Source organism: Pygoscelis adeliae, unplaced genomic scaffold (assembly GCF_000699105.1).
Source record: "Pygoscelis adeliae isolate BGI_AS28 unplaced genomic scaffold, ASM69910v1 Scaffold13, whole genome shotgun sequence".
Taxonomy (NCBI): domain Eukaryota; kingdom Metazoa; phylum Chordata; class Aves; order Sphenisciformes; family Spheniscidae; genus Pygoscelis; species Pygoscelis adeliae.
Window position 1 is genome coordinate 2,672,704 of NW_008824499.1, and position 13,571 is coordinate 2,686,274.

The 13,571-nt window shown below is 38.8% G+C and overlaps 1 protein-coding gene across 1 annotated transcript in view; it reads left to right on the forward strand.

Annotated features, from left to right (window-relative positions):
* Nucleotides 1-13,571, forward strand: part of MEGF11 (multiple EGF-like-domains 11) — a 216,839-nt gene that overhangs the window by 15,639 nt on the left and 187,629 nt on the right. The gene's annotated exons all lie outside the window — the stretch shown is intronic.

Sequence of the window (13,571 nt, forward strand, 5' to 3'; positions counted from 1 at the left end):
CCCAGCCTGCTCGCTGGTGGGGTGGTGTGAGAAGCAGAGAAGGCCTTGACTCTGTGTCAGCACTGCTCAGCAGTACCGAAAACATCCCTGTGTTATCAACACTGTTTCCAGCACAAATCCAAAACACAGCCCCATACTAGCTACTCTGAAGGAAATTAACTCTACCCCAGCCAAAACCGCACAGTGTGGTGAGCTGGGTTAACTTATTGAAATCAGTAGGGTCAGAAAGAAGTTGGATGTGTGAAATGAAACACGTGTTTAAAAATGAAGTTGTTTTCTTGACCACTCCTTTACATCCTTCTCTCATTTAATAGATTTATTTCCCTTGTGCTCTGAAGAAGTTTTAAAGTCTAGTAGAAAAGGAGGGAGAGATAGAGAGGAAAAGAAGTTACCTAAATCTAGATGGCCTTTAAAAAGAGCTTCTGATGTACATACAAAATCTGAGGTAGAACCTTTTTCCACTTATTTTCTATTGTAGTTTCCTCTGGCTGTGACCTTCCCCTGACCAGTTCCAGAGTCTTTGTCACACATTAACTCTAGATGTCTGGGAAACCATCAGTCAGATGTGGGGGATTGTTGACTGAAAAAAAGAGCTACTGCAACCTATGCCAGGTGTAAGCGCCAGTCGCCCCTCTTCCTTATTTCTAGGTATCTTATAAGATTGAAACTGTAAATAAAAATGAATCAATATCACTACAAGAATGTCTGAAGTGCATACAACAGAATAATAGCATAGCACAGTGTTGTGGGTTAACCCCAGTACCTGCTCGCTCACTGACCCACACAGTCGCTCTTGCTCACTTCCCCTGGTGGGACAGGAGAAGAGGAAAGGAAGAGTAAAAGAAAGAAAACTTGTGGATCAAGATAAAAAAACGTTTAATAAACAAAAAAGAAGTGGAAGAAGAGAGAAACAAACCAAAACAAGTGATGCAAAGGCGATCACTCACCACCTCCCATGGGTAGATTGATACTAGCCAGTTGCTGAGCAAAAGATTGTTCATCTCCTGAAAGCCCCTCCACTCCCTTTTTCTTGCCGAGCATGACATTATAATGCATGGAATATCTCTTTGCTTAGTTTGGGTCATCTGCCTAGTTGTGTCCCCTCCCAACTTCTTGTGTACCCCCAATCTATTCACTGTGGGGGGTGGGGGCAGCAGCGTGAGGAACAAAGCCTTGGTGCTGTGCAAACATTGTTCAGCAACAGCTAAAATGTTAGCGTATGAGTGTTGTTTTGGTCACAAATATAAAACACAGCACCATCCAAGCTGCTATGAAGAAAATTAACTCCATCCCAGCCAGACCCAGTACATACAGCCATACTGTAGTTAATAAAACATACTTATCAATATGATCCTCATGGAATCTCCTTATGGTTTTTTTTTTTTGTCTTTCCAGCTCTTAGTTTCAGTAGTGACAGGGGACTACTTTGAAAGGTGGTGTGAACCACTCTTTTAAAATATTTTTCACTCACTTCAGAACCTTGGAAAGGATGAGCCAGTGTTGGCAGTTGTCTGGGCTGGCTGAGGGTTTGTGGACCTTGCTCCTGCCACTCTCTGGTCTCTCAGCCATTTGTAGCCACAGCCGTGGATGCCCTAAATATGTCAGCCTGTACAGGCAGGAGGAGGCATTTGGCTACCTGGGTGCATTTACGTACAGTTCAGCTATTCCCCATCTCCTCTATCACAGGAATGAGACTGGCTGGAAGCACTTGGCAGGTTGAATTTGGCCCAAGAGCTGTGTGTTAGGCTTAAGTATACTGCTTTCAGCATCTTCCTGTGCATAATGGACGTTTCTTTTATGTGAACTTTTGGAACGTGTGACTGTAATTATTACATCCTTTTAGCAGTCCCTCTGAAAAATATCGATGACATTCACACGAGGAATACCACGTGAGCCTGCCGTATGAAATACCATACCAAACTAGTTGTGTTTATTGTTGCTGGTTTCTCAAATGCTGGGTAATACTTGGGAGTGGGTTTACCACATGGGAATTTAAAGAGGTTGTAGTTCCCTTTATTCCCAATTAGCTTTGTCTTGTGTGGCACGTATTCCATGTCTCATGGTAGGATAAAGATACATTATCCCATGGATTTCCAATTGCTTTTGCAACTGCATCCATTTCTGATGAATATGTGATAGCCTATAAAAATAGGCCAGCTACTCTGTAGCTTAATGCAAACAGATAGTACTCTGTTATGAAACAAGTCTTCAAAATTTGTAGAAAGCGATCACATATGTTAAAATAAAAAGCACTTACAACTCTGAAATGTAAATCATTTAGACCAAAGTGTAAAAATATTAAAATGCCAAATAGTGCAGAAGATCACTGGGGGACTTTGGAAAAGAAGTAACTTCTTCCTACTGAAACCATGCTTTTGCATCAGGAGCCTGGCTTTCAAAGGTGTTGAATGCTACAGTTTCCATCAACTTGGCTGGGAACTGTGGATATACACCATTTCTAAGTAGTGGTAACACCTCAACAATAATAAATGTCAGCTGTTGCTGTAACAACTGATCTGCAGATTGAGTTGTGCTTTCATATGGATGTACTAATTCTTTCTGTAGCTTTATATAGCAAAGCACCTTCCTGAGACATTTGCATGAGTTACTTTAGTGAAGTGGGTGATAGTGAAGCAAAATGGCATGAATTCTTCATGGGGCAAAAAAAAAAAAAAGACTGTGATAGGGCAAAATGGCTAGTAGGAGTGAACTAAAGGTGCCCAAAGCGCACATAGATGGCAATTTCGGGTTTGCAATAGAGTCAGTCAGCAAATCAGTTTTCATTTTTGGTTCCCTAATTGTTCTCAGTGAAAGAAGATGATGTCAGCTGATAGCTTGAAAAGCATCTGTTAACACTTCATACTCTAGTACTGTGTAAAAGTATTAATCAGATATCATAAAGTCTAATGAGAGACAGAGCTCTTCTAAACAGCCATGGATACTTCCTCTAGAACCAGATACTCTCTGACTGTTTACACAGACATTCTCTTTTTTTTTCTGTTACAGGATTATAGCATTCCACTTCATATTTGTGTATTGTTGCACATACTTTTCACTTTAATAAAGGTTTTTTAAGACTCCCCAGGGAAGTTTTTCATAAAACTTTAGTGCATTGCAGATTTGATCACAAAACATTTTTGAATAATTTATCTTAAGCTCAGTATTTCTAACATAGGTATTCACTTTTGCAAACCTCACTTTCTCTGATCAGTAAGTCAAGAGATATTTTCAATCTATTTAATCCCAAAGTTTTTCTTCTTTTTATCAAGATTTTTCCCTTCTGAATACGATGATTTACTTTTATTATTGTAGTGCCCAGAAATCCATGTGCAAAACCACTAAAAGATAGCCTTACTTGAAAAAGCTTACAACTTAAGTATGTAAATTGAGTCAAATATTTTTCTGATCAAAAATAAGAAACTGTGTATGAAACACGTTATAAGCATACTTGTAAAGAAATTAAACCTGATATTCAGTATAGCAAGGAGTATACAAAGGGAGGCTTTCAGTTACAGCAGTGTAGTTCATATACGAGCTCTGCTGAAGCAAGTCACTGGTACATACCTTAGGATCTGATACCACTACATCTGCATTCACAGGTGTCATGTTTTAGGAAAATCTATGGTTTAAATAGAATTCCTTTTAAAACATTATTAAAAGCATCCAAAATGGTCTTTTTTTTTACCAAATACTATGTAATAGTTTTGTTTGATGCAAATGCTATTTAACATTTACCTTATAGTAAAGGGTAGGCATCTTCAATAGCTTCTGACAGTGTAGGTAGAAGTTTTTATTTCCAACTCCCATCTTCTGTTTTCAGGCAACAGTAAATCACAGGAATGAGAAAGTACATTTTACCATGTCTCAGTAGTAGAAAGTTTCTCTAGACACTTAGACATTACTAGGAAATTGGACTTGATCCTACATCAGCTGACCTCCTGCAATCTAGAGTTGGTTACAGACAGTTTAAACTAGTGGCTTGAGATGAGAATCAGCCCCCATAATTATACAAGAATTTGTTTCCTGGGGTCTTTTTTGCAGTTCTTTTCAGTAAGTTGCTCTGAAACACATTGCTATGGTTCCTTCTGAAATGTGAGAAAAGTGAAAAGTGTCTGCATTTAAATATTCCATCCCCAGTAATGTTCGTGTAGCTTATACATTAACATGATCTTCAAACAGACTATATTTCTATCCTTCATTATCAGGGTGACCTTCATTTGCAGTGTGTGGCTTGGTCTGAAATGAAATCTGAAGTGCGTTGGCCTTCTAGGGCCCATGCCATCTAATAGGTTTTGCCTTTAGAAATTTGTCCATATTCATCCTATTTTGGTGAGAAACAAAGAAAGGATTTTTATTAGATTGGCTTGATGAAATTTGGAATAAGAATGAAGAAAGATGTTGTTTGAAAAATCAATAGTTTATTCAATGTGCTACAGGACTAAAATTTATCTGGGAGAATCGGTATAATTTAGTTTTATTAGGTGTTGCATTGCTCAGCAAAGATAGCCTGAAGTATCATGCAGTCCAGATGTCTTGATCTATCTGCTTTTGATCTTTTAGGAACAACATTTTTGATGCACCCATTCTCGCTCTTACAGACAGCACATACTCTCTGCCTATGAAAATCAATCATCAGCAGTGGAGCTGTGTCATTTACTGACAGAAAATAGAATTTTCTTGGCATAAGACCCACAGTTCAGGGCAAGTCAGTAATCAGAGAACTAAGGACATGTAGCAATGCTACCAGATCCAAAAATAAATATTTCACAGGAACAGTAATATGATGGAATTTGTACACAAAGAAATTCACTTAATGCCCTGAGTGGGTAACCTGCAGCAAAGTACGCAAGTGCTGTAATTTGAGGTGATTTCCAGAGATCAGGGCAAGATAGCTTGGTTATTTTACTAGACCGTTTAGGCCAAAGTCCTGCTCATGTCTCTCTCACTGTCTGCTGTAGCACCTCTGAGAATCTTGCCCTTGTTATAAATGTTTTTTTTTATAATAGCTCATTTTCTTTGACATTATCCTATATGCTTCCTCTATCACTGCTTAAATCAAACAACTACTCAGCCAGTGTGAAACCCGTAAATTCTTAGTCTATTTGAGTGATACAGTCATAGTAAGAAAGCAGAGGTAGCTGTGATATGAAGCAAGGCAGTAGTAATATACTAACAAAATTTCTATAGTGAGGGTCACTCGGCTAGAAATATCATCCCACAACTGATGAGTTTCATACAGTTCTGCCATGTGTGATACAAGTACTTACCTGTTCATCTGTAATTTAGTTATCACTTTCCTCAGCTGTAGGGCACTGTATGTTCATCCAGTCTTTTTATGATGGAAATGTGTTTATATCTGACTTACCACTTTTAGCTAATTTCTAACTTTATACTTAGCAACTGGCAGCTCACATTCCATTCCACTCACAACTCCTACAAGGGACCAGACTGCCGACAAGATACTCATACCTATGAATGGAGAACAGTCATTCCTTCAGCAGTGTGTTGAGTACAGTTTGATACTACCTGCTATCACAGGTCGTTTGGTAGTTCTGGTTATACTTGCTCTTCTTCTGGTAGGTTTGGCTGCTTCTCCATATATTGGTAGGAAAGCTGAAAGGACCAGGGATCTTAGGTATGAGCTTCTCCTCTATTTCCCAGCCTGTCAAGAATTTCGTTCCCTCAGGCAATAAAAAAAATTCCCCTAAGGTTAAGAACAGAATGATTGGGGAATTCTTCCACTGGCTTTAGCACAGGAGAATTGCTTCTTTTCTCTTCTGTCCTCAAAATAACTGGAGCCTCCTGCTGGCGAATACTATTTGACTGCATTTGGTTTTGGTGGAGTGAGGTCTGCTAGATCATATACAGAGAAAATGAAAGACAACACATAAAAGTAGATGTTAATATTTCTACATTACTTAGAAAATGATAGTAGTGCTCTTTCTAAAGGTGCAATATAAAGCACAATTTGCAGACAAATTGTCATTAAGTTTGCTGGTTGGATGAATCAAGTTCCAGTAGAAAATTAACTAGTGAAAATGTATTTTCTACAAATTGCTGGAAAGAGTTGGTCAATTTACCAAAATGGAAGGAGTAGACAGAGGGCACAGGAGGGGAAAAGCTTTCCTGGGTCATAGATTCTGATCTGCTGATTCAGGATCTCTCTTAACCTCATTAACAGTTTGAACTAGTGATAATGATTGTTTTGAACCCTGCAGTGAGGCAATGGGAAATCGTTTACCAGAAAAAGTTAAATGCTGAAAATTATCCCATGGAATAATATTGTATTAGAACATTGATCAGCAGAATTGATCTCAGCATAAGTCATTCCTCTCAACATGGTAGAATGCAATGATTATTTCCAGTTGAAGCAATGGCATAAAATGCATAAAATCAGTTGCAGACCTTAAGCTATCAACAATTGTCAATATTTAGCTGATCTCCAAAGAGTTCTCTATAGGCCCAGATTCACTTTCTGTGATGGCAGTGAGAAAGACTGATCCTTAGAAATGGTAAGTGATTTGGGAGCGTAACTTACCTTAGGGTGGTCAGGATTTCACCTGAAGGTGGAATTTCTCTCTTCACCCCACAGAGCAAGCCCAGGTGCTTGTATCTCCTGATCTCTACAGAGCACTGGGGGTGAGCAAGAGACATCCCTGTGTGGACTGCCATCTCTGACCTTGATCTGAGGTCTTCCCTTTGTGTGTGACATTAGTCATGAATCTGTTGAAATCAGGCATTAGACAGATACTTTGTCTTCATTGCAGAATTTGCCTAGGTTCTTAAACTTAAAACTCCCTCATACCTTTGCACACATTCCTCTTGCCAGATCTTGGTTGTGACTTTATCTACAGACTAACGGATTAGTGTTGCTTTTACCCAACCTCATAACCTGTCCACTTTGCAGGGCAGATGCACTTCAGTGCTCAGTCCTGCAATGCCTTCCCACAATTCTCTTTTTGTGCTTTGAAGTACTGCAGAGCTCTTCTGTTTTTTGAACAGCCAAAGATACAAAGCCGTTCAGCTTACTGACCCCAGTTCTGCTCTTCTGACATTTGCTGCTACAAGGAGCATTTCAGCTTTTCAGCTTTCATTCAGACATTATTAAATGGTAAGTACTATCTCCCATTCCCTCTCTCCACCAGAGCAGATGAAGACAATGGAGCACCAAAATGACACAAAGAGTCTATTAAATGTGTGACTCCCATCAACCTCTCCTTTTTCAGGGCTCTAACCTTCTCCTCTATTACAGTCACTGGCACTATTTTATGGTCACTGATGCGATGCCATTCCTGTTTCAGGGATGTGCTGCTCCAGCTCAGCTTTTCCTCAGAACCAACCAGACTGCAATTCCAAAAAGTGTCCCACCAGTCTTGTTTTTCTCAGGACATGTAGAAAAAGTGGCAGTCTCTTCTCTGCCTTGACCTTTCCCTAGCACAGTTTACTTCCCTAACCACTCCCTAGAGTAAGGCCTACAGCAGGCAATAGATTGCAACATGGACTAAACTAAATTCTCATCAGTGCTAGATTCTCCAGTATTCAGTAAACTGTGAGCATTCCTCCAGTGAGGGACCTGAGAGTCTGAAACACTGAGGTCTGGCTGGAATTATTCCAGGGCCTGTACACTAGCCCATGTCATCTGTCTGAGACACTCAGCCATGATGAGAATGTGGGAGTCCCTGTGTTCACCTGCTCATTAGTCATCAGAGCCCCAGATTGCCATTTATCTGGTAATAGAAATCTGAGCTGAAACTATCATAGGTTTTATGCTTATTAACAAATCTTCACCTCCTAGCGATTCATATAGGGATTTACTGATATTTTGTCAGTGATGACACCGACATATGTCAGATTCTGCTCCTGGGAGAAGACAAAATCCTCAAAATTTATCTCATCTCCTCAGTTCTTTTACTTCAGACATTTGCAAGTCATCTCTGGCATAGCCTACTCCCTAAGCTTTGGCAGGATGTCAAGACTTAGGATAACACAACCTAGCTGCTATGTTGAACAGATCAATATCTCACTAAGGCAGTGGTCAGAGACTGCCCATGTCCCAGACGACAAGAAAGACCATTGATTCTGTTCTGATTGCATAGATGCATAGTCTCTACTTCCAAATCTGCCAAAAAATTTAATGGAATTGCACCTACAGGAAAAGGAGTTGATCTTGCGACCCATTGCTGTTATATGATCTGCATCAGTCTCGTCTTTCCTTTGCTCACATTGATCTCCTTGGTTTTGTATTTTTTTTTTAGTACTTTCATTGGATACCAAGAGGGAGATGAAAAACAAGGGTTGCCATACACTGAAACAATAAATTCCTCAAAGCTTGAGCAGGCTTTGAGATCTCTTCATATCTTCATCTATTAAAGCTGCTAAACCCTGCATTAAAGTGCTATCCAAGGTGATAAATTAATGGATGTATCCTGAGTGATGACCACAGAAATAGACATTAAGCAATGCAAAGAACTATTATCCCAGTTCATTGAAACAATTATTCAGGAAACCATCTAATATCAGCCTGATTCCTGACAGAAAGTCAGTGATTTAGAGAGGGAATCTTCCGTTCCACAAATAAGCAATAATCTAAGAATGAGGAAAACCTACCTAGATGCATTAGCTGTAGTCATCTTTCTTCTACTATCAAACCTCCCTTTTCTGAGCACATTCTAAGAGAATCTAGCCAAAAGCTGACTACAGGATTATCTAATGAAGCTAATATCCTAGACTCAGCACAATCTGGATTCAGGCCAGTACATTAAGATGGAAACACCATAGTGGCCCTCAGTGAATAGGTTCCTAATGGATAAGGGGGAAGCATCTTTTTAATCTTTTTTTCATCTTCTTTGACCTCTCTGTGTAATCTGAAACCACTGGCCATGGCCAATGATAAAAAGACAACTTAAATAGAGATAACTGCTATTTCACCTGACAAAATTATTCTTTCCCCTAAAGTGGCACGAGGGACTGGAGGAATGTGCTAAAATGGCCCAAAATGTTCCAGGGACACACATTAAATAGTGAAGGAAAACATCACTTTTTCCATTAAATTTCTACTTTGTGTAGTCCAACAACTATGTAGCATGGGGCAAACTGGTTAGATGACCTGAAGCTAAAATGCCAGCAACATATGGAAAAAATGCAGGTCTACTTTTCGTTCACAGCAAATAAATGAAATTGGTCAGAGTTTGGGTGAGATCAGTGTATAGTGAAGAAAAACTGGCAGAGACTGCCTATGGTAGAGCAGAGAAAAGAAAAATATTTTGAAGAACTTGCAGTCATGGGGCAGTGTCCTTTTGCCACATGTGCAGTCAGAATAGACCAGTTCATTCTGTGTAGTTCTAGGAGAGTGTCTGAATTTCTCATTGTGTCTATGCTCTCATATAGTAGCATCTGTATCTTCATTTAGCAATGTTTTCCATTATTATAATGTATCTACAGTTATTTATGCTTTCCGTCACCTCCTGGCTGCGCTACAATCGCAGGGCAGAAAGCCTGCAGAGCCCAGGAAACTAGCTCGTACAGAACACTCCAGCACGTCTCTTCGGCAGCAGATGCTGCTATGAATGAGTGCAGTTCATGAAGCCTATTTTCTGCTTTCTACGTTGGGTTCCTTTAGACTTTGTAATTATACTGGTCTTTGTTTTGAAGGTATTTTGCTTGTCTGGCACAATAAAGTCCCACCAGCTGAAGTGGGAGGGAGATGGAACTTGCTGGGTCAGTGGCTGTGAACTCCTCTAGGTTCAAAGGACCACTGCAAATATTACCATGTTCTATCGCAAGCACACGACTTTTTTTTTTTGACTCTGCCTTTTGTGAAATAAATGCACAAGTTATGTGTTTGGACAAGCTAACAAAACTTTCACAAGTTAATCACTCCATACTTCTTCCCCTAGAATGAAACTCTTCTCTAAATCCACTTTCACCGCTAGGAAAGAGGCCAAGAAGGTAGTTGTGGCAGGTGTTACTTACGTTGCTTAATGGAGTACAAGAAGTCAATGGGTTGATAATGTAGTGATGAGCAGGGTATAACAGTGCGTATAAAACAGCGTGGTACAGGAGGGTTAAATCCTGCAAAGTCATAGTTTGGGTCCATACAGAGGAATGCAGCACCAAGGAAGACAGAGTAGCTCTGGATCCCTGGGCTGTGGCTGCTTTTGTCTGGGATAAACTATCTGTGGTGCCACTCACTTGGAGTAACTCTGCGATGAAAGCATTCTCCAGGCAGAAGAGTTTGCTCCGCTTAGCAGTGTACTCCTCAATAACAATATCCTGGCTATTTCATACCTTTGTGGATAGGAGACACAGACAACCCATTTAGTATATCTAAATTCAAATTCAGGACAACAATTAAAAAATAAGTGCTAGAGTTAGAGAAATCTATGCAGTCATTTCAGGTGTGAAAAGAGTTTGATCTTCGGGTCTGTTTCCCTGAGGATTGACCTTATATGTTAAAAAAAAGCACTGTTTGTAATTATAAAGTAAGTGATAAGCATCAAGTGAATTGTTACAGAACCCTTTTGTTGACTTTATTCCATGATAAGGAGCGGTTGCTGTGTGACCTTGAATATGGCCAAATAACTCATGCTAAATGCATTGCTACAAAGATGGCATTTTGGCAGGGCTTTGATGTAGGTCATTTGATTACCAGGCTGAATCAAACTACAAACTGATCTTAAACTCATGCCAAGAATGCTAATAATAAACTGATCAATGAGGTGCTGGATGGTTCAAGAGAATTGGTCGAGGGAAAACGCAGACATAAAAAGTCTGGAATTCCAAAGGTTGAACTGCTTGGGCTATTATACTGGGAGGAATTATATTCCTTGCATTAGTACAAGTTTTCTTTACTCCAGGGGCCTTTAGCTGAGTGTTGAACAGGACAGTGTCAGAAAGTATATACTTATCTTTATTTTTCTTGACCTTTATGTGCAAGTAATTTTTATAGTTCCATTAACTAGTAAGATCATTTGCAAACCACTGTACAAAGTATATTATGAAGAATGCCTTGGGGACAATTGTATCCTATTATGTTGAATGTTAATAGAATGAAAAATTAATTTAAACTTTAAAGATTAGAGCAAGGCAAGACTTCTCTTTTATAGGGGAAATTCAGAATTTTATTTGCTATGGTAAAACTTTAGAGTTGTAACCTAATATGACCTTTATATGGACCTTTATAGGCCTGATTCGAATCAGACAGTGCGGGAGTCTGATTATTTGCCTCCTTGAATGAAATGGCTTATATCAAAGCTTCCCTTTTTAAAAAGGGGGATTTCTGTGACCCCCACATATGGGATTACTCCTGCGTAATTTCACAGCTTTAAATGACTATATGCTAGTGAGTTTATAGCTGCTTGTTTAGCAAGTTAATAAACCAGAGATGAGACAAGCCACAGTTCCAAGGAATGTCTTTACCTTACTTGACTCTTTAATTGCTCATTAAACGTTGTCATCTTCAGCTATGCGGAACTTCAAAACCTCTAAAAACAGAGATGCAGTTCTCTATAGTACTTTTTTGTATTTTGCATATCACTGATTGCTTTGGAATGAGGAATACTATTTTGAGTCTTGCCTGTAAGTCTCACATAACACTCTTCTCAAGGGACTGGAGCACTACTACAGAAGTCAGCACTTCAGTCCATAGACAAGTGATTAAGTAAGCTTTATTAGCTTAATTAGTCATTGTTATTTCATATTTATGTTAACATAGTTAAGGTGTGATATGTTTGTATGGCTAAATCAACTACATTTAGACCAGTAATGAGCAGGAGTTTTGTTATTTGGAAGAGCAAAGAAATAGTTCACCATCAATCCTCCTGTTCACAAATTATGCCTTGACCTGAGAACCTGGCCTAGTTAAAAGGTTAAAAAAGTTGCATGTTTTACATGTAAGAATTATTTATTATTGTAAATGTCCATACAGGGAACAGAAAAATCTTCAATTTCAGTTTCCACACCTCTTATAAAACTAATGTGTAAGAGTTACATCAATGAGAATCGTATTCTTAAATAAAGCTATACAGGGCAGAATTTTCAGAGTATCACTATCCCACCATATTGTATATCTTTTAGTACACTGTATTTTTAATAACAAATTGTAAGTTCGTGGCTGTTCCATATGTGGACTTCTTGTCATAGATAACCAGCCATTTTTAAATGATTGCATGAAGGTGTGTATTTCTTTATTGGAAAATCCTGTTTTTCCAATACCCTGTCTTGAATTTCATCTTACAGCTGTAGACTAAGATGACTTGCTGTCTTCAGAAACCCTAACTCAAGTAAAATAAATGCACAAAAGATTAGGACAATTAGTGACTAGAGAATTAGCTATCAATATTTCATGCCCCCTGCAATACTGTCTAAACACAAGATATGAAATAAGAATAAATCGCACTTTTGACATGCAGCGAACCTAAAAGGAAATGACTAATCTAGAAGGATCTTGCAGTCGTTATAACGAGGCAACATTCTAATCACTAGTCACATGTGATTTGATGGATAAAGAGCAGGAAGATTTGTCCCATGGGATTATTCAAAGTTCACTTGTGATTTGAAGTTGGATTTAAATATATTGTGAATAGCTTAGTGGGTTTGGTCTGCAATGACCCAAACACAGAATAGACAGCAAAATGTTTCCATCAACTTTGATGTCAGCCTGAGTGCAGATTCAAGATGTGATCCAATCTGTAGTCTAAACAGAATGTCAAATGCAGCTGGAATCGTTCAAACGTAAAAGACGGTGGAAAACGTTTGGCCCATGAGGTACCTGGGAACTGAAAGGGTGTTTCATGCGCACACCCAGTGCAACTTTAAGAAGGTTTGCTGGCTGATTTAAAATGAATTGGGTAGTTCAGCCTGGTTTTCAGTACAGCAACACAAAGCTACTTCCCAAATCAGCTTTGCTGGCCTTGTTTTAGACAGGAATGAATTAATCTTTGTCTTGGAATAAGACTTTTGTAGTCCAGCTTCAGCCAGTTTGTGGTTAAGTAAACACGATACACACATTTCCCATCTGATATAAAAACACAGGATATACAAACATAGGTTATATATGATATATATCATATCTATGATATATGTTATATATATGTATATATATTTTAATATAGTGATCTCATTGCCACTACAACATATTTGTTAATAACTCATACATGTCAGACTAAATAGAAATCATATGTTCCAACTTAACCATAAAATTTGAATCACTGACACACTGAGGTTTTGGCAATATGTCCTAAGTGGTAAAATGGAAATAAGGTAGTAAGCAGTAAAGTTCAGCCTTTAAAGTAGTTATTCAGTATTGTCCAAGTTCTTCTGTATGTGATGGGCATACCGGCATGCACTGGAAAGTAAGTCCAACACCAAAGCAGCACAGGAGAAGAGAAGTCTTAAAACTATGAGCTGTTCCTACCCAGGGAGAAGAAAAGGAGATTCTCCCATGTATATCTCTAGTCAACTGGCAAGTGAGACAGTAAAACCAACCAGTTTTTCAGAGTTTGAACCTTGAGGATATTGAACTTTCAATAATCTAACACTGGAAAAATAAGATATAGAACACTGTAGTTATG